Consider the following 22,375-nt stretch of genomic DNA (forward strand, 5'->3'; position numbering starts at 1 on the left):
GGGAATGCAGAGAGCCATAGAGTGGGGAATGCAGAGAGCCATAGAGTGGGGAATGCAGAGAGCCATAGAGTGGAGAATGCAGAGAGCCATAGAGTGGAGAATGCAGAGAGACATAGAGTGGAGAGTGCAGAGAGCCATAGAGTGGGGAATGCAGAGAGCCATAGAGTGGGGAATGCAGAGAGCCATAGAGTGGGGAATGCAGAGAGCCATAGAGTGGGGAATGCAGAGAGCCATAGAGTGTGGAATGCAGAGAGCCATAGAGTGGGGAATGCAGAGAGCCATAGAGTGGGGAATGCAGAGAGCCATAGAGTGGGGAATGCAGAGAGCCATAGAGTGGGGAATGCAGAGAGCCATAGAGTGGAGAATGCAGAGAGCCATAGAGTGGGGAATGCAGAGAGCCATAGAGTGGAGAATGCAGAGAGCCATAGAGTGGAGAATGCAGAGAGCCATAGAGTGGAGAATGCAGAGAGCCATAGAGTGGGAAATGCAGAGAGCCATAGAGTGGGGAATGCAGAGAGCCATAGAGTGGGGAATGCAGAGAGCCATAGAGTGGGGAATGCAGAGAGCCATAGAGTGGGGAATGCAGAGAGCCATAGAGTGGAGAATGCAGAGAGCCATAGAGTGGAGAATGCAGAGAGCCATAGAGTGGAGAATGCAGAGAGCCATAGAGTGGAAAATGCAGAGAGCCATAGAGTGGGGAATGCAGAGAGCCATAGAGTGGGGAATGCAGAGAGCCATAGAGTGGGGAATGCAGAGAGCCATAGAGTGGGGAATGCAGAGAGCCATAGAGTGGAGAAAGCAGAGAGCCATAGAGTGGAGAACGCAGAGAGCCATAGAGTGGGGAACGCAGAGAGCCATAGAGTGGGGAACGCAGAGAGCCATAGAGTGGAGAACGCAGAGAGCCATAGAGTGGAGAACGCAAAGAGCCATAGAGTGGAGAACGCAGAGAGCCATAGAGTGGAGAACGCAGAGAGCCATAGAGTGGAGAATGCAGAGAGCCATAGAGAGGAGAATACAGAGAGCCATAGAGTGGAGAATGCAGAGAGCCATAGAGAGGAGAATACAGAGAGCCATAGAGTGGAGAATGCAGAGAGCCATAGAGTGGAGAATGCAGAGAGCCATAGAGTGGAGAATGCAGAGAGCCATAGAGTGGAGAATGCAGAGAGCCATAGAGTGGAGAATGCAGAGAGCCATAGAGTGGAGAATGCAGAGAGCCATAGAGTGGGGAATGCAGAGAGCCATAGAGTGGGGAATGCAGAGAGCCATAGAGTGGAGAATGCAGAGAGCCATAGAGTGGGGAATACAGAGAGCCATAGAGTGGAGAATACAGAGAGCCATAGAGTGGAGAATACAGAGAGCCATAGAGTGGAGAATACAGAGAGCCATAGAGTGGAGAATGCAGAGAGCCATAGAGTGGAGAATGCAGAGAGCCATAGAGTGGGGAATGCAGAGAGCCATAGAGTGGAGAATGCAGAGAGCCATAGAGTGGGGAATGCAGAGAGCCATAGAGTGGAGAATGCAGAGAGCCATAGGGTGGGGAATGCAGAGAGCCATAGAGTGGAGAAGGCAGAGAGCCATAGGATGGGGAATACAGAGAGCCATAGAGTGGGGAATGCAGAGAGCCATAGGGTGGGGAATTCAGAGAGCCATAGGGTGGGGAATGCAGAGAGCCATAGAGTGGGGAATACAGAGAGCCATAGAGTGGAGAATGCAGAGAGCCATAGAGTGGGGAATACAGAGAGCCATAGAGTGGAGAATGCAGAGAGCCATAGAGTGGAGAATGCAGAGAGCCATAGAGTGGGGAATGCAGAGAGCCATAGAGTGGAGAATGCAGAGAGCCATAGAGTGGGGAATGCAGAGAGCCATAGAGTGGGGAATGCAGAGAGCCATAGAGTGGGGAATGCAGAGAGCCATAGAGTGGAGAATGCAGAGAGCCATAGAGTGGAGAATACAGAGAGCCATAGAGTGGAGAATACAGAGAGCCATAGAGTGGAGAATGCAGACAGCCATAGAGTGGAGAATACAGAGAGCCATAGAGGGAAGAATGCAGAGAGCCATAGAGTGGGGAATAGAGAGAGCCATAGAGTGGAGAATGCAGAGAGCCATAGAGTGGAGAATACAGAGAGCCATAGAGGGAAGAATGCAGAGAGCCATAGAGTGGAGAATACAGAGAGCCATAGAGTGGAGAATACAGAGAGCCATAGAGTGGAGAATACAGAGAGCCATAGAGTGGAAAATGCAGAGAGCCATAGAGTGGGGAATGCAGAGAGCCATAGAGGGGAGAATGCAGAGAACCATAGAGTGGAGAATACAGAGAGCCATAGAGTGGAGAATGCAGAGAGCCATAGAGTGGAGAATACAGAGAGCCATAGAGTGGGGAATGCAGAGAGCCATAGAGTGGGGAATACAGAGAGCCATAGAGTAGAGAATAGTGATGGACGAACTTCCGACGGGACGTTTCGCGAACGCGAAACGCGAACGGGCACAAACGTTCGCGAAAACGACCGTTCGCCGCGGGCTCCATTGACTTCAATGGGAGGCGAATTTCGCAAACCTTTAGGTCGAATTTGCGGCCACGGGGTAATTATTAGGGGGTAGCACGTAGTCCCACCACCTGGACAATAGCATAATACATGTATGAGGTGAATTTGGGATCGATAACTACAAGCATTTTTTTTTTATTTGGGAAATTGTTCTGACAATTCAGGACTATGGAGCTAATGAAGGCAATGGAGGAGAGGGAAGGTCAGGGACCAGGGTAGGCAAACAAGAGGGTGCAGGAGATACAGAGCACTGACAGCAGCACCGTAATACAGAGCACTGACATCAGCACCGTGACATACAGCGCTGACAGCAGCTCCGTGACATACAGCGCTGACAGCAGCTCCGTGACATACAGCGCTGACAGCAGCTCCGTGACATACAGCGCTGACAGCAGCTCCGTGACATACAGCGCTGACAGCAGCTCCGTGACATACAGCGCTGACAGCAGCTCCGTGACATACAGCGCTGACAGCAGCTCCGTGACATACAGCGCTGACAGCAGCTCCGTGACATACAGCGCTGACAGCAGCACCGTGACATACAGCGCTGACAGCAGCTCCGTGACATACAGCGCTGACAGCAGCTCCGTGACATACAGCGCTGACAGCAGCTCCGTGACATACAGCACTGACAGCAGCTCCGTGACATACAGCGCTGACAGCAGCTCCGTGACATACAGCGCTGACAGCAGCACCGTGACATACAGCGCTGACAGCAGCTCCGTGACATACAGCGCTGACAGCAGCTCCGTGACATACAGCGCTGACAGCAGCTCCGTGACATACAGCGCTGACAGCAGCTCCGTGACATACAGCGCTGACAGCAGCTCCGTGACATACAGCGCTGACAGCAGCACCGTAAGCAGCCCCAGGAGGAAGTCAGCACAGCACAGGGATGGTGTGATCCCCTCATAATAAGAACCCCCAGGAGGAAGTCAGCACAGCACAGGGATGGTGGGAGCCCCTCATAATAAGAACCCCCAGGAGGAAGTCAGCACAGCACAGGGATGGTGGGAGCCCCTCATAATAAGAACACCCAGGAGGAAGTCAGCACAGCACAGGGATGGTGGGAACCCCTCATAATAAGCAGCCCCAGTAGAAATATGACACCGCTCAACCTCTTCAAAGAGGAGGGTAGGGGCATATAGTACGGTGTGCTTTTTTGGGTCAGGGAAGTGAGCCAAATGAATTAAGAAGGTCTGTGTGCTTGATTCCAAAAATTGTTTATAGACATATACATGGTCTACTGATCACATGTGTTGAATTCCTCCGAGATCCATGCCTCATTCATTTTTAGAAATGTGAGGTAGTTAACACTGTGGTGAGCTAGGCGAGTACGCTTATCGGTCACAATCCCCCCTGCTGCGCTGAACGTCCTTTCGGACAGGACACTGGATGAGGGGCAAGCCAACAGTTCGATTGCAAATTGGGCAAGCTCTGGCCAGAGGTCAAGCCTGCCCACCCAGTAGTCTAGGGGTTCATCACTCCTCAGAGCGTCCACATCGGCCGTTAACCCAATGTAGTCGGACACCTGACGGTCTAGGCGTTCCCTGATGCTGGATCCGGATGACACCTGTCGATGGGTCGGCTGAAAGAATGACCTCATATCCGAAGTCACCAACACATCTTCAAACCGGCCTCTTCTTGCAGGCGCTGTTGGATTGGTACCCGCAAATCCTTCTCTGGGAGTGGGAATTGCTCCTCTGCCAGCGCACGCAAAAGCAGAATGCAGCATTTCTCGAAGCAAGGCCTGGAAGTGCTGCATTCTGACAGCCCTCTGCGACGGCGGTAACATTTCCGCCATTTTGTGTTTGTACCGGGGGTCTAAGTACGTTGCCACCCAGTACTGGTCCTTGACCCTCATGCTTTTTATACGGGGGTCCCTATTAAAACACTGGAGCATGAAGGCCCCCATTTGCACTAAAGTGGAAGCGGTGTGGTGGCCTGGCTCCTGCTCATCATCCAGGATAATGTCGTCCTCTTCATTCTCCTCTCCCCATCCTCGCACAACAGGGATCCCAGAAAGGTTTAAAGCATGCTCTTCTTGCTCCTGCTCATCCGCCCCGGCACCATCCTCCTCTGACTCCTCATCAGACTCCTGTTGTTGACTTGTCTCAGATAGAGTAGCCCCCCCTGGGAATTCATCCAGCATTGCGACTTCCTCATCTTCCCGCTCCTGCTCCTCCACAGCCTGATCAATGACACGACGCAATGCACGCTCCAGAAAGAAGGCATAAGGTACCATGTCACTGATGGCGCCATGGCTGCGACTGACCAGTTTGGTGATCTCCTCAAATGGCCGCAGAAGTCTGCATGTGTCGCGCATGAGCAGCCACTGGCGCGGTGAAAAAAAACCCAGCTCCCCAGAACCGTTTCTTTCGCAGAGTTCATACAGGTAGACGTTAACTGCACGTTTCTGCTGGAGCAGCCTATCAAGCATATAGAAGGTTGAGTTCCATCGCGTCGGGCAATCGCAAATAAGACGTCTGACCGGCAGATGGTGTCGCCGCTGAATGTCAGCAAGGCGAGCCATGGCCGTGTAAGATCTTCTGAAATGGGCCGAGATTTTCCTTGCCTGCCGCAAGATGTCCTGGACCCCAGGGTATTTGACAAGGAATCGCTGCACGACCAAGTTTAAGACGTGTGCCATGCACGGCACGTGCGTGATTTTGCCCTGTTTCAATGCGCTAAGCAGATTGGCACCGTTGTCACACACCACTTTACCAACTGTCAAATTGAGCGGTGTTAGCCACTCATCTGCCTGTGAACGCAAAGCTGAAAGGAGTGCCGGGCCAGTGTGGCTCTTTGCTTCCAGGCACAACAGACGCAGCACGGCATGGCAACGTCTCACCTGGCATGTGGAATAGGTTCTGGGGAGCTTGGGCGGTGCAGTGGAAGAGACGCTAGCAGCGGAAAAGGAGGAGGCAGCTGAGGAGGAGAGGGAGGAGGATGGAGTAGGAGGAGGAGAAGAAGAGTCAGGCCTGCATGCAATCCGTGGCGGTAAAACCAAATCTACACGGGTGCCACGGGTTACATGCTTGACGGCCGTCAGAAGGTTCACCCAGTGGGCAGTAAAACTGATATACCTTCCCTGCCCGTGTTTGCTAGACCACGTGTCTGTGGTCAGATGTATCTTGGCACCGACACTGTGTGCCAGAGATACATTCACTTGCCGCTGAACATGGCCATATAGCTCTGGGATGCCCTTCTCTGAGAAATACTTCCTTCCTGGGACCTTCCATTGTGGTGTTCCAATGGCCACAAATTTGCGAAAGGCCTCCGAGTCCACCAGTTTATATGGCAGTAGTTGGCGGGCTATGAGTTCTGACAAGCCAGCCGCCAACCGTTGGGCAAGAGGGTTATCCGGCGTCATCATTTTTTTACGCTCAAACATTAGGCCCACGGAAGCCTGCCTTTTTGCAGAAAAATGTGAGCTTGGCGTGATGGAAGGTGGAGTGGAGGACAATTGTGAGGAGAGAGGAGAAGGAGAAGTAGAAGACGAGGCTGGACGGTGAGAGCCTGCAGTGTGGCTTTGTGTGTTCCGTTGCTCCCACTGGGCTCGGTGATGGCTGCTCATGTGCCTTCTTAAGGCGGTCGTCCCTAGGTGAGTATTGGGCTTACCGCGACTAACGCGTTGACTGCAAAGATTGCAGATGGCAACGCTATTGTCAGCAGCGGACACGTTAAAAAAAGCCCACACTGCGGAGCCATGTGCCGGTGTCCTGGGAGCGCCAGATGTGACCGTACATGGTCGATGACTCGCTCCTGATACATTTGCAGTCTGCTTTGTCCCTGCTGTGCAATGTAAGTCATTGCTGCTTCTCCTCCCTATCTGCTGGTCCATATCTCCCTCTGAACTCCCCTCCTCTTCCTCTCTTGTGGGCACCCACGTGACATCACTAGACACGTCATCATCAACGTCACCTTCCCCACCGCTATAAGTAGAGTAGGCAGCAACACCGGGGACCAACCTCCTCCTTGGGCTGATCTGGGTACTGGCGTCAGACTGCTGAGTAGCGCTTGTTGCTACCTCCTCTTCCTGATCCAATACCAAGAGTGGCTGCGCATCAGAAATGTCCTCTTGATATGGATCGGAAAATAATTCCAGTGACTCAAGCGGAAGGTATGTGGTGGTGGTGGTGGTGGTCGTGTTGTTGGTGGTAGTGTCTTTGGGGGTGCACATAGCAGAGAGTGAAGAAGAGGGTGCAGATCGAGAGGATGAGGAGGGTGCAGAAGAGTAAGGCTGAGCGAGCCACTCAACCAAGTCTGGTGCATCCTTTAAAGTAATTGAACGCACCTTCTGCAACTTCCCACTTTGGCTCAAGCCTGTTGCTCCTGCCCTACCCCTACCACCCCTGCGGAAGGGCCTGCCTCTTCCTCTGCATGTCATTTTTTAAATGACCCTGTGACAAAACTCTTAGTCCCTATACCGCTGAAGGACTGCTGCAGTATAGGTGAGCGGTCAGCAGTGGTGCACGTCAACCCTATCTATTGTGGACCTATAGCGGTCCTTACAGAACAGCAGACTGTACCGCACTCAAGCCTATGTACCGTAGCACCCTATACCAAGTTACCAGTCCTTATAAGAACTTTTGTGGACCAAGCAGGTTGTGTGTTAGTGATTAGCAGACTGTACGTCAGTCCCTATACCAATGAAGGACTGCTGCAGTATAGGGCAGCGGTCAGCAGTAGTGCACGGCAACCCTATGTATTGTGGACCGATAGCGGTCCTTACAGAACAGCAGACTGTACTGCACTCAGGCCTATGTACCGTAGCACCCTATACCAAGTTACCAGTCCTTATAAGAACTTTTGTGGAACAAGCAGGTTGTGTGTTAGTGATTAGCAGACTGTACGTCAGTCCCTATACCGCTGAAGGACTGCTGCAGTATAGGTGAGCGGTCAGCAGTGGTGCACGTCAACCCTATCTATTGTGGACCGATAGCGGTCCTTACAGAACAGCAGACTGTAACGCACTCAGGCCTATGTACCGTAGCACCCTATACCAAGTTACCAGTCCTTATAAGAACTTTTGTGGACCAAGCAGGTTGTGTGTTAGTGATTAGCAGACTGTACGTCAGTCCCTATACCAATGAAGGACTGCTGCAGTATAGGGCAGCGGTCAGCAGTAGTGCACGGCAACCCTATGTATTGTGGACCGATAGCGGTCCTTACAGAACAGCAGACTGTACTGCACTCAGGCCTATGTACCGTAGCACCCTATACCAAGTTACCAGTCCTTATAAGAACTTTTGTGGAACAAGCAGGTTGTGTGTTAGTGATTAGCAGACTGTACGTCAGTCCCTATACCGCTGAAGGACTGCTGCAGTATAGGTGAGCGGTCAGCAGTGGTGCACGTCAACCCTATCTATTGTGGACCGATAGCGGTCCTTACAGAACAGCAGACTGTAACGCACTCAGGCCTATGTACCGTAGCACCCTATACCAAGTTACCAGTCCTTATAAGAACTTTTGTGGACCAAGCAGGTTGTGTGTTAGTGATTAGCAGACTGTACGTCAGTCCCTATACCAATGAAGGACTGCTGCAGTATAGGGCAGCGGTCAGCAGTAGTGCACGGCAACCCTATGTATTGTGGACCGATAGCGGTCCTTACAGAACAGCAGACTGTAACGCACTCAGGCCTATGTACCGTAGCACCCTATACCAAGTTACCAGTCCTTATAAGAACTTTTGTGGACCAAGCAGGTTGTGTGTTAGTGATTAGCAGACTGTACGTCAGTCCCTATACCAATGAAGGACTGCTGCAGTATAGGGCAGCGGTCAGCAGTAGTGCACGGCAACCCTATGTATTGTGGACCGATAGCGGTCCTTACAGAACAGCAGACTGTAACGCACTCAGGCCTATGTACCGTAGCACCCTATACCAAGTTACCAGTCCTTATAAGAACTTTTGTGGACCAAGCAGGTTGTGTGTTAGTGATTAGCAGACTGTACGTCAGTCCCTATACCAATGAAGGACTGCTGCAGTATAGGGCAGCGGTCAGCAGTAGTGCACGGCAACCCTATGTATTGTGGACCGATAGCGGTCCTTACAGAACAGCAGACTGTACTGCACTCAGGCCTATGTACCGTAGCACCCTATACCAAGTTACCAGTCCTTATAAGAACTTTTGTGGACCAAGCAGGTTGTGTGTTAGTGATTAGCAGACTGTACGTCAGTCCCTATACCAATGAAGGACTGCTGCAGTATAGGGCAGCGGTCAGCAGTAGTGCACGGCAACCCTATGTATTGTGGACCGATAGCGGTCCTTACAGAACAGCAGACTGTAACGCACTCAGGCCTATGTACCGTAGCACCCTATACCAAGTTACCAGTCCTTATAAGAACTTTTGTGGACCAAGCAGGTTGTGTGTTAGTGATTAGCAGACTGTACGTCAGTCCCTATACCAATGAAGGACTGCTGCAGTATAGGGCAGCGGTCAGCAGTAGTGCACGGCAACCCTATGTATTGTGGACCGATAGCGGTCCTTACAGAACAGCAGACTGTACTGCACTCAGGCCTATGTACCGTAGCACCCTATACCAAGTTACCAGTCCTTATAAGAACTTTTGTGGACCAAGCAGGTTGTGTGTTAGTGATTAGCAGACTGTACGTCAGTCCCTATACCAATGAAGGACTGCTGCAGTATAGGGCAGCGGTCAGCAGTAGTGCACGGCAACCCTATGTATTGTGGACCGATAGCGGTCCTTACAGAACAGCAGACTGTAACGCACTCAGGCCTATGTACCGTAGCACCCTATACCAAGTTACCAGTCCTTATAAGAACTTTTGTGGAACAAGCAGGTTGTGTGTTAGTGATTAGCAGACTGTACGTCAGTCCCTATACCGCTGAAGGACTGCTGCAGTATAGGTGAGCGGTCAGCAGTGGTGCACGTCAACCCTATCTATTGTGGACCGATAGTGGTCCTTACAGAACAGCAGACTGTACCGCACTCAAGCCTATGTACCGTAGCACCCTATACCAAGTTACCAGTCCTTATAAGAACTTTTGTGGACCAAGCAGGTTGTGTATTAGTGTTTAGCAGACTGTACGTCAGTCCCTATACCGCTGAAGGACTGCTGCAGTATAGGGCAGCGGTCAGCAGTAGTGCACGGCAACCCTATGTATTGTGGACCGATAGCGGTCCTTACAGAACAGCAGACTGTAACGCACTCAGGCCTATGTACCGTAGCACCCTATACCAAGTTACCAGTCCTTATAAGAACTTTTGTGGACCAAGCAGGTTGTGTGTTAGTGATTAGCAGACTGTACGTCAGTCCCTATACCAATGAAGGACTGCTGCAGTATAGGGCAGCGGTCAGCAGTAGTGCACGGCAACCCTATGTATTGTGGACCGATAGCGGTCCTTACAGAACAGCAGACTGTAACGCACTCAGGCCTATGTACCGTAGCACCCTATACCAAGTTACCAGTCCTTATAAAAACTTTTGTGGACCAAGCAGGTTGTGTGTTAGTGATTAGCAGACTGTACGTCAGTCCCTATACCAATGAAGGACTGCTGCAGTATAGGGCAGCGGTCAGCAGTAGTGCACGGCAACCCTATGTATTGTGGACCGATAGCGGTCCTTACAGAACAGCAGACTGTACTGCACTCAGGCCTATGTACCGTAGCACCCTATACCAAGTTACCAGTCCTTATAAGAACTTTTGTGGACCAAGCAGGTTGTGTATTAGTGTTTAGCAGACTGTGCGTCAGTCCCTATACCGCTGAAGGACTGCTGCAGTATAGGGCAGCGGTCAGCAGTAGTGCACGGCAACCCTATGTATTGTGGACCGATAGCGGTCCTTACAGAACAGCAGACTGTACCGCACCCAAGCCTATGTACCGTAGCACCCTAGACAGACCAAGTTACCAGTCCTGATAAAGAGCTTTGTGGAACAAGTGAGTTGTGAATGATTAGCAGACTGCAGCAGAAGGGCAGCAGTCAAGTATAATATTCTTTCTATATTTGGAAGAAAGAATATTATACGTGTACAAGCCTATTACCGTACCACTGATACCAGTCCTGAAAAGAACCTTTGTGGAACTAATAGTAACAGCAAGTCTTTAAAATTATCCTCACTGCCTGACACACTGCTTCCTGCCTGTCCCTATACAAATTGGCAAAAAAGAGTAGGCTGGAACGATTAGCTGGAACAGCTCTTTTGTGGACCTGATAGTAACAGCTAATGATGATGATGATGATGATGATGAAGAAAGACTAATCTGGCTGAGCTGTCCCTAAAATAGCAGCATACAGCGCTCTGTCCCTTTATCTAAACTGACAAAAGAAACTCAGGCTGCTGACCTAACACCTATACCAGTCCTGAAAAGAACTTTTGTGTACCAAATAGCTAGCGTTTTCTCTGTCCCTACTCCACACAGGATCCTTTCCCTACAGTGACAGAAGAAAGAATGTAAAATGGCCACCGGATCGGGTGTATTTATAGGTTAGGGGGAATGTCCAAGTGTCCATGAGCTGTCATGTCTCAATTGGTTGTCCTGTAACACATGATAAACGTGTCACGAAAGGTTAAAGTTCTTGTATACATTAAACACGTAAGTCCGCCGGGGCGAACGACGGAAAAAGGCGTTCGAACCCGCGGACGGCGAAAGTCGGAAATTCGCCGCGAAACGACCGCCGGGCGAACCGTTCGGCCATCACTAGTAGAGAATAGTGATGGACGAACTTCCGACGGGACGTTTCGCGAACGCGAAACGCGAACGGGCACAAACGTTCGCGAAAACGACCGTTCGCCGCGGGCTCCATTGACTTCAATGGGAGGCGAATTTCGCAAACCTTTAGGTCGAATTTGCGGCCACGGGGTAATTATTAGGGGGTAGCACGTAGTCCCACCACCTGGACAATAGCATAATACATGTATGAGGTGAATTTGGGATCGATAACTACAAGCATTTTTTTTTTATTTGGGAAATTGTTCTGACAATTCAGGACTATGGAGCTAATGAAGGCAATGGAGGAGAGGGAAGGTCAGGGACCAGGGTAGGCAAACAAGAGGGTGCAGGAGATACAGAGCACTGACAGCAGCACCGTAATACAGAGCACTGACATCAGCACCGTGACATACAGCGCTGACAGCAGCTCCGTGACATACAGCGCTGACAGCAGCTCCGTGACATACAGCGCTGACAGCAGCTCCGTGACATACAGCGCTGACAGCAGCTCCGTGACATACAGCGCTGACAGCAGCTCCGTGACATACAGCGCTGACAGCAGCTCCGTGACATACAGCGCTGACAGCAGCTCCGTGACATACAGCGCTGACAGCAGCTCCGTGACATACAGCGCTGACAGCAGCACCGTGACATACAGCGCTGACAGCAGCTCCGTGACATACAGCGCTGACAGCAGCTCCGTGACATACAGCGCTGACAGCAGCTCCGTGACATACAGCACTGACAGCAGCTCCGTGACATACAGCGCTGACAGCAGCTCCGTGACATACAGCGCTGACAGCAGCACCGTGACATACAGCGCTGACAGCAGCTCCGTGACATACAGCGCTGACAGCAGCTCCGTGACATACAGCGCTGACAGCAGCTCCGTGACATACAGCGCTGACAGCAGCTCCGTGACATACAGCGCTGACAGCAGCTCCGTGACATACAGCGCTGACAGCAGCTCCGTGACATACAGCGCTGACAGCAGCTCCGTGACATACAGCGCTGACAGCAGCTCCGTGACATACAGCGCTGACAGCAGCTCCGTGACATACAGCGCTGACAGCAGCTCCGTGACATACAGCGCTGACAGCAGCTCCGTGACATACAGCGCTGACAGCAGCTCCGTGACATACAGCGCTGACAGCAGCACCGTAAGCAGCCCCAGGAGGAAGTCAGCACAGCACAGGGATGGTGTGATCCCCTCATAATAAGAACCCCCAGGAGGAAGTCAGCACAGCACAGGGATGGTGTGATCCCCTCATAATAAGAACACCCAGGAGGAAGTCAGCACAGCACAGGGATGGTGGGAACCCCTCATAATAAGCAGCCCCAGTAGAAATATGACACCGCTCAACCTCTTCAAAGAGGAGGGTAGGGGCATATAGTACGGTGTGCTTTTTTGGGTCAGGGAAGTGAGCCAAATGAATTAAGAAGGTCTGTGTGCTTGATTCCAAAAATTGTTTATAGACATATACATGGTCTACTGATCACATGTGTTGAATTCCTCCGAGATCCATGCCTCATTCATTTTTAGAAATGTGAGGTAGTTAACACTGTGGTGAGCTAGGCGAGTACGCTTATCGGTCACAATCCCCCCTGCTGCGCTGAACGTCCTTTCGGACAGGACACTGGATGAGGGGCAAGCCAACAGTTCGATTGCAAATTGGGCAAGCTCTGGCCAGAGGTCAAGCCTGCCCACCCAGTAGTCTAGGGGTTCATCACTCCTCAGAGCGTCCACATCGGCCGTTAACCCAATGTAGTCGGACACCTGACGGTCTAGGCGTTCCCTGATGCTGGATCCGGATGACACCTGTCGATGGGTCGGCTGAAAGAATGACCTCATATCCGAAGTCACCAACACATCTTCAAACCGGCCTCTTCTTGCAGGCGCTGTTGGATTGGTACCCGCAAATCCTTCTCTGGGAGTGGGAATTGCTCCTCTGCCAGCGCACGCAAAAGCAGAATGCAGCATTTCTCGAAGCAAGGCCTGGAAGTGCTGCATTCTGACAGCCCTCTGCGACGGCGGTAACATTTCCGCCATTTTGTGTTTGTACCGGGGGTCTAAGTACGTTGCCACCCAGTACTGGTCCTTGACCCTCATGCTTTTTATACGGGGGTCCCTATTAAAACACTGGAGCATGAAGGCCCCCATTTGCACTAAAGTGGAAGCGGTGTGGTGGCCTGGCTCCTGCTCATCATCCAGGATAATGTCGTCCTCTTCATTCTCCTCTCCCCATCCTCGCACAACAGGGATCCCAGAAAGGTTTAAAGCATGCTCTTCTTGCTCCTGCTCATCCGCCCCGGCACCATCCTCCTCTGACTCCTCATCAGACTCCTGTTGTTGACTTGTCTCAGATAGAGTAGCCCCCCCTGGGAATTCATCCAGCATTGCGACTTCCTCATCTTCCCGCTCCTGCTCCTCCACAGCCTGATCAATGACACGACGCAATGCACGCTCCAGAAAGAAGGCATAAGGTACCATGTCACTGATGGCGCCATGGCTGCGACTGACCAGTTTGGTGATCTCCTCAAATGGCCGCAGAAGTCTGCATGTGTCGCGCATGAGCAGCCACTGGCGCGGTGAAAAAAAACCCAGCTCCCCAGAACCGTTTCTTTCGCAGAGTTCATACAGGTAGACGTTAACTGCACGTTTCTGCTGGAGCAGCCTATCAAGCATATAGAAGGTTGAGTTCCATCGCGTCGGGCAATCGCAAATAAGACGTCTGACCGGCAGATGGTGTCGCCGCTGAATGTCAGCAAGGCGAGCCATGGCCGTGTAAGATCTTCTGAAATGGGCCGAGATTTTCCTTGCCTGCCGCAAGATGTCCTGGACCCCAGGGTATTTGACAAGGAATCGCTGCACGACCAAGTTTAAGACGTGTGCCATGCACGGCACGTGCGTGATTTTGCCCTGTTTCAATGCGCTAAGCAGATTGGCACCGTTGTCACACACCACTTTACCAACTGTCAAATTGAGCGGTGTTAGCCACTCATCTGCCTGTGAACGCAAAGCTGAAAGGAGTGCCGGGCCAGTGTGGCTCTTTGCTTCCAGGCACAACAGACGCAGCACGGCATGGCAACGTCTCACCTGGCATGTGGAATAGGTTCTGGGGAGCTTGGGCGGTGCAGTGGAAGAGACGCTAGCAGCGGAAAAGGAGGAGGCAGCTGAGGAGGAGAGGGAGGAGGATGGAGTAGGAGGAGGAGAAGAAGAGTCAGGCCTGCATGCAATCCGTGGCGGTAAAACCAAATCTACACGGGTGCCACGGGTTACATGCTTGACGGCCGTCAGAAGGTTCACCCAGTGGGCAGTAAAACTGATATACCTTCCCTGCCCGTGTTTGCTAGACCACGTGTCTGTGGTCAGATGTATCTTGGCACCGACACTGTGTGCCAGAGATACATTCACTTGCCGCTGAACATGGCCATATAGCTCTGGGATGCCCTTCTCTGAGAAATACTTCCTTCCTGGGACCTTCCATTGTGGTGTTCCAATGGCCACAAATTTGCGAAAGGCCTCCGAGTCCACCAGTTTATATGGCAGTAGTTGGCGGGCTATGAGTTCTGACAAGCCAGCCGCCAACCGTTGGGCAAGAGGGTTATCCGGCGTCATCATTTTTTTACGCTCAAACATTAGGCCCACGGAAGCCTGCCTTTTTGCAGAAAAATGTGAGCTTGGCGTGATGGAAGGTGGAGTGGAGGACAATTGTGAGGAGAGAGGAGAAGGAGAAGTAGAAGACGAGGCTGGACGGTGAGAGCCTGCAGTGTGGCTTTGTGTGTTCCGTTGCTCCCACTGGGCTCGGTGATGGCTGCTCATGTGCCTTCTTAAGGCGGTCGTCCCTAGGTGAGTATTGGGCTTACCGCGACTAACGCGTTGACTGCAAAGATTGCAGATGGCAACACTATTGTCAGCAGCGGACACGTTAAAAAAAGCCCACACTGCGGAGCCATGTGCCGGTGTCCTGGGAGCGCCAGATGTGACCGTACATGGTCGATGACTCGCTCCTGATACATTTGCAGTCTGCTTTGTCCCTGCTGTGCAATGTAAGTCATTGCTGCTTCTCCTCCCTATCTGCTGGTCCATATCTCCCTCTGAACTCCCCTCCTCTTCCTCTCTTGTGGGCACCCACGTGACATCACTAGACACGTCATCATCAACGTCACCTTCCCCACCGCTATAAGTAGAGTAGGCAGCAACACCGGGGACCAACCTCCTCCTTGGGCTGATCTGGGTACTGGCGTCAGACTGCTGAGTAGCGCTTGTTGCTACCTCCTCTTCCTGATCCAATACCAAGAGTGGCTGCGCATCAGAAATGTCCTCTTGATATGGATCGGAAAATAATTCCAGTGACTCAAGCGGAAGGTATGTGGTGGTGGTGGTGGTGGTCGTGTTGTTGGTGGTAGTGTCTTTGGGGGTGCACATAGCAGAGAGTGAAGAAGAGGGTGCAGATCGAGAGGATGAGGAGGGTGCAGAAGAGTAAGGCTGAGCGAGCCACTCAACCAAGTCTGGTGCATCCTTTAAAGTAATTGAACGCACCTTCTGCAACTTCCCACTTTGGCTCAAGCCTGTTGCTCCTGCCCTACCCCTACCACCCCTGCGGAAGGGCCTGCCTCTTCCTCTGCATGTCATTTTTTAAATGACCCTGTGACAAAACTCTTAGTCCCTATACCGCTGAAGGACTGCTGCAGTATAGGTGAGCGGTCAGCAGTGGTGCACGTCAACCCTATCTATTGTGGACCTATAGCGGTCCTTACAGAACAGCAGACTGTACCGCACTCAAGCCTATGTACCGTAGCACCCTATACCAAGTTACCAGTCCTTATAAGAACTTTTGTGGACCAAGCAGGTTGTGTGTTAGTGATTAGCAGACTGTACGTCAGTCCCTATACCAATGAAGGACTGCTGCAGTATAGGGCAGCGGTCAGCAGTAGTGCACGGCAACCCTATGTATTGTGGACCGATAGCGGTCCTTACAGAACAGCAGACTGTACTGCACTCAGGCCTATGTACCGTAGCACCCTATACCAAGTTACCAGTCCTTATAAGAACTTTTGTGGAACAAGCAGGTTGTGTGTTAGTGATTAGCAGACTGTACGTCAGTCCCTATACCGCTGAAGGACTGCTGCAGTATAGGTGAGCGGTCAGCAGTGGTGCACGTCAACCCTATCTATTGTGGACCGATAGCGGTCCTTACAGAACAGCAGACTGTAACGCACTCAGGCCTATGTACCGTAGCACCCTATACCAAGTTACCAGTCCTTATAAGAACTTTTGTGGACCAAGCAGGTTGTGTGTTAGTGATTAGCAGACTGTACGTCAGTCCCTATACCAATGAAGGACTGCTGCAGTATAGGGCAGCGGTCAGCAGTAGTGCACGGCAACCCTATGTATTGTGGACCGATAGCGGTCCTTACAGAACAGCAGACTGTACTGCACTCAGGCCTATGTACCGTAGCACCCTATACCAAGTTACCAGTCCTTATAAGAACTTTTGTGGAACAAGCAGGTTGTGTGTTAGTGATTAGCAGACTGTACGTCAGTCCCTATACCGCTGAAGGACTGCTGCAGTATAGGTGAGCGGTCAGCAGTGGTGCACGTCAACCCTATCTATTGTGGACCGATAGCGGTCCTTACAGAACAGCAGACTGTAACGCACTCAGGCCTATGTACCGTAGCACCCTATACCAAGTTACCAGTCCTTATAAGAACTTTTGTGGACCAAGCAGGTTGTGTGTTAGTGATTAGCAGACTGTACGTCAGTCCCTATACCAATGAAGGACTGCTGCAGTATAGGGCAGCGGTCAGCAGTAGTGCACGGCAACCCTATGTATTGTGGACCGATAGCGGTCCTTACAGAACAGCAGACTGTAACGCACTCAGGCCTATGTACCGTAGCACCCTATACCAAGTTACCAGTCCTTATAAGAACTTTTGTGGACCAAGCAGGTTGTGTGTTAGTGATTAGCAGACTGTACGTCAGTCCCTATACCAATGAAGGACTGCTGCAGTATAGGGCAGCGGTCAGCAGTAGTGCACGGCAACCCTATGTATTGTGGACCGATAGCGGTCCTTACAGAACAGCAGACTGTAACGCACTCAGGCCTATGTACCGTAGCACCCTATACCAAGTTACCAGTCCTTATAAGAACTTTTGTGGACCAAGCAGGTTGTGTGTTAGTGATTAGCAGACTGTACGTCAGTCCCTATACCAATGAAGGACTGCTGCAGTATAGGGCAGCGGTCAGCAGTAGTGCACGGCAACCCTATGTATTGTGGACCGATAGCGGTCCTTACAGAACAGCAGACTGTACTGCACTCAGGCCTATGTACCGTAGCACCCTATACCAAGTTACCAGTCCTTATAAGAACTTTTGTGGACCAAGCAGGTTGTGTGTTAGTGATTAGCAGACTGTACGTCAGTCCCTATACCAATGAAGGACTGCTGCAGTATAGGGCAGCGGTCAGCAGTAGTGCACGCAACCCTATGTATTGTGGACCGATAGCGGTCCTTACAGAACAGCAGACTGTAACGCACTCAGGCCTATGTACCGTAGCACCCTATACCAAGTTACCAGTCCTTATAAGAACTTTTGTGGACCAAGCAGGTTGTGTGTTAGTGATTAGCAGACTGTACGTCAGTCCCTATACCAATGAAGGACTGCTGCAGTATAGGGCAGCGGTCAGCAGTAGTGCACGGCAACCCTATGTATTGTGGACCGATAGCGGTCCTTACAGAACAGCAGACTGTAACGCACTCAGGCCTATGTACCGTAGCACCCTATACCAAGTTACCAGTCCTTATAAGAACTTTTGTGGACCAAGCAGGTTGTGTGTTAGTGATTAGCAGACTGTACGTCAGTCCCTATACCAATGAAGGACTGCTGCAGTATAGGGCAGCGGTCAGCAGTAGTGCACGGCAACCCTATGTATTGTGGACCGATAGCGGTCCTTACAGAACAGCAGACTGTACTGCACTCAGGCCTATGTACCGTAGCACCCTATACCAAGTTACCAGTCCTTATAAGAACTTTTGTGGACCAAGCAGGTTGTGTGTTAGTGATTAGCAGACTGTACGTCAGTCCCTATACCAATGAAGGACTGCTGCAGTATAGGGCAGCGGTCAGCAGTAGTGCACGGCAACCCTATGTATTGTGGACCGATAGCGGTCCTTACAGAACAGCAGACTGTAACGCACTCAGGCCTATGTACCGTAGCACCCTATACCAAGTTACCAGTCCTTATAAGAACTTTTGTGGAACAAGCAGGTTGTGTGTTAGTGATTAGCAGACTGTACGTCAGTCCCTATACCGCTGAAGGACTGCTGCAGTATAGGTGAGCGGTCAGCAGTGGTGCACGTCAACCCTATCTATTGTGGACCGATAGTGGTCCTTACAGAACAGCAGACTGTACCGCACTCAAGCCTATGTACCGTAGCACCCTATACCAAGTTACCAGTCCTTATAAGAACTTTTGTGGACCAAGCAGGTTGTGTATTAGTGTTTAGCAGACTGTACGTCAGTCCCTATACCGCTGAAGGACTGCTGCAGTATAGGGCAGCGGTCAGCAGTAGTGCACGGCAACCCTATGTATTGTGGACCGATAGCGGTCCTTACAGAACAGCAGACTGTAACGCACTCAGGCCTATGTACCGTAGCACCCTATACCAAGTTACCAGTCCTTATAAGAACTTTTGTGGACCAAGCAGGTTGTGTGTTAGTGATTAGCAGACTGTACGTCAGTCCCTATACCAATGAAGGACTGCTGCAGTATAGGGCAGCGGTCAGCAGTAGTGCACGGCAACCCTATGTATTGTGGACCGATAGCGGTCCTTACAGAACAGCAGACTGTAACGCACTCAGGCCTATGTACCGTAGCACCCTATACCAAGTTACCAGTCCTTATAAGAACTTTTGTGGACCAAGCAGGTTGTGTGTTAGTGATTAGCAGACTGTACGTCAGTCCCTATACCAATGAAGGACTGCTGCAGTATAGGGCAGCGGTCAGCAGTAGTGCACGGCAACCCTATGTATTGTGGACCGATAGCGGTCCTTACAGAACAGCAGACTGTACTGCACTCAGGCCTATGTACCGTAGCACCCTATACCAAGTTACCAGTCCTTATAAGAACTTTTGTGGACCAAGCAGGTTGTGTATTAGTGTTTAGCAGACTGTGCGTCAGTCCCTATACCGCTGAAGGACTGCTGCAGTATAGGGCAGCGGTCAGCAGTAGTGCACGGCAACCCTATGTATTGTGGACCGATAGCGGTCCTTACAGAACAGCAGACTGTACCGCACCCAAGCCTATGTACCGTAGCACCCTAGACAGACCAAGTTACCAGTCCTGATAAAGAGCTTTGTGGAACAAGTGAGTTGTGAATGATTAGCAGACTGCAGCAGAAGGGCAGCAGTCAAGTATAATATTCTTTCTATATTTGGAAGAAAGAATATTATACGTGTACAAGCCTATTACCGTACCACTGATACCAGTCCTGAAAAGAACCTTTGTGGAACTAATAGTAACAGCAAGTCTTTAAAATTATCCTCACTGCCTGACACACTGCTTCCTGCCTGTCCCTATACAAATTGGCAAAAAAGAGTAGGCTGGAACGATTAGCTGGAACAGCTCTTTTGTGGACCTGATAGTAACAGCTAATGATGATGATGATGATGATGATGAAGAAAGACTAATCTGGCTGAGCTGTCCCTAAAATAGCAGCATACAGCGCTCTGTCCCTTTATCTAAACTGACAAAAGAAACTCAGGCTGCTGACCTAACACCTATACCAGTCCTGAAAAGAACTTTTGTGTACCAAATAGCTAGCGTTTTCTCTGTCCCTACTCCACACAGGATCCTTTCCCTACAGTGACAGAAGAAAGAATGTAAAATGGCCACCGGATCGGGTGTATTTATAGGTTAGGGGGAATGTCCAAGTGTCCATGAGCTGTCATGTCTCAATTGGTTGTCCTGTAACACATGATAAACGTGTCACGAAAGGTTAAAGTTCTTGTATACATTAAACACGTAAGTCCGCCGGGGCGAACGACGGAAAAAGGCGTTCGAACCCGCGGACGGCGAAAGTCGGAAATTCGCCGCGAAACGACCGCCGGGCGAACCGTTCGGCCATCACTAGTAGAGAATACAGATAGCCATAGAGTGGAGAATGCAGAGAGCCATAGAGTGGGGAATGCAGAGAGCCATAGAGTGGGGAATACAGAGAGCCATAGAGTGGAGAATACAGAGAGCCATAGAGTGGAGAATACAGAGAGCCATAGAGTGGAGAATACAGAGAGCCATAGAGTGGAGAATACAGAGAGCCATAGAGTGGAGAATGCAGAGAGCCATAGAGTCGGGAATGCAGAGAGCCATAGAGTGGGGAATACAGAGAGCCATAGAGTGGGGAATGCAGAGAGCCATAGAGTGGGGAATGCAGAGAGCCATAGAGTGGGGAATGCAGATAGCCATAGAGTGGAAAATGCAGAGAGCCATAGAGGGGAGAATATATAGAATATATTAGAATATAGGTCTGATATGGACCGTTTTTTCAGCGTAGGGCTTCCCCTTTAGGTCCATACCAGGTGACGGGGCCAGCAACGTGTCAATGTCGCCGATGGTGGCGGCGACATTGACCTCCTGCACTAGTCCCGTCTACCTGGAGCCACGTTCAAAATTAATGGACTTTTCTCCGTGTGTGGGCAAGTTCGTTCATTTCAAAAGTCTGAAGGACTCCCGCCATAGTCCGGCGGTTTGTCCGCCGGACCTACTCCGGCGGCAAAGTCCGGTCGTGTGTGGGCAGGTCCGCTCGTTCAGTGCACTCCTGACTCCTAAGGTGTGCATCTGTCACCTGGACTCAAGTGGCCTGACAACCATACAATGGTTTAACAGGACAGGTTCCACTCAGAACAGGCCTCGCCATGGTCCACCAAAGAAGTTGAGGTCACATGCTCAGCGTCATATCCAGAGGTTGTCTTTGGGAAATAAACCCATGATTGCTGCCAGCATTGCTGCAAAGGTTATAGGGGTAGGGGGTCAGCCTGTCAGTGCTCAGACCATACGCCGCACACTGCATCAAATTGGTCTGCATGGCTGTCATCCCAGAAGGAAGCCTCTTCTAAAGATGATGCACAAGAAAGACCACAAACAGTTTGCTGAAGACAAGCAGACTAAGGAGATGGATTACTGGAACCATGTCCTGTGCTCTGATGAGACCAAGATAAAGGTATTTGGTGTCAGATGGTGACAAGCGTGTGTGGGGGCAACCAGGTCAGGAGGACAAAGACAAGTGTGTCTTGTCTACAGTCAGGCATGGTGGTGGGGGTGTCATGGTCTGGGGCTGCATGAGTGCTGCCGGCACTGGGGGGCTACAGATCATTGAGGGGACCATGAATGCCAACATGTACTGTGACATACTGAAGCAGAGCATGATCTCCTCCCTTCAGAGACTGGGCCGCAGGGCAGAATTCCAACATGATAACCACCCCAAACACACCTCCAAGATGACCGCTGCCTTGCTGAGGGTAAAGCTGATGGACTGGTCAAGCATGCCTCCAAACCTAAACCCTATTGATCATCTGTGGGACATCCTCAAACGGAAGGTGGAGGAGGGGAAGGTCTCCAACATCCACCAGCTCTGTGATGTCATCATGGGGGAGGGGAAGAGGACTCCAGTGACAACCTGTGAAGCTCTGGTGACCGCCATGCCCAAGAGGGTGAAGGCAGTGTTGGAAAATAATGGTGGCCACACAAAATATTGACACTTTGGGCCCAATTTGGAGATTTTCACTTAGGGGTGTACTGACTTTTGTTGCCAGCGGTTTAGACATTAATGGCTGTGTGTTGAGTTATTTTGAGGGGACAGGAAATTTACACTGTTATACAAGCTGTACACTCACTACTTTACATTGTAGACAAGTGTCATTTCTTCAGTGTTGTTACATGAAAAGGTTTACACAAATGTCACTGAGGGGTGTACTTACTTTTGTGCGATACTGTATATGGGTCCTCCACTTCCCAGAGTCTGTGTGTTTTGGGGAAACATGGATTTGAATCTGAAGCCAGTCCACTTCAAGAGTCCCCCAGGCACACACCTCCAAAAGAGTAGTGTTCCCTTAAACGTCAGGGCCCATAGTCAGTAGGTGAGAGGCCA

General features: G+C 51.0%; 1 protein-coding gene across 1 annotated transcript in view; it reads right to left on the reverse strand.

Annotated features, from left to right (window-relative positions):
• LOC143975969 (pepsin A-like) overlaps positions 1–22,375 on the reverse strand; it is a 69,528-nt gene that overhangs the window by 12,806 nt on the left and 34,347 nt on the right. The gene's annotated exons all lie outside the window — the stretch shown is intronic.

Source organism: Lithobates pipiens, unplaced genomic scaffold (genome assembly GCF_037356315.1).
Source record: "Lithobates pipiens isolate NorthernLeopardFrog02 unplaced genomic scaffold, aLitPip1_a1.2 Scaffold_13, whole genome shotgun sequence".
Lineage (NCBI taxonomy): Eukaryota > Metazoa > Chordata > Amphibia > Anura > Ranidae > Lithobates > Lithobates pipiens.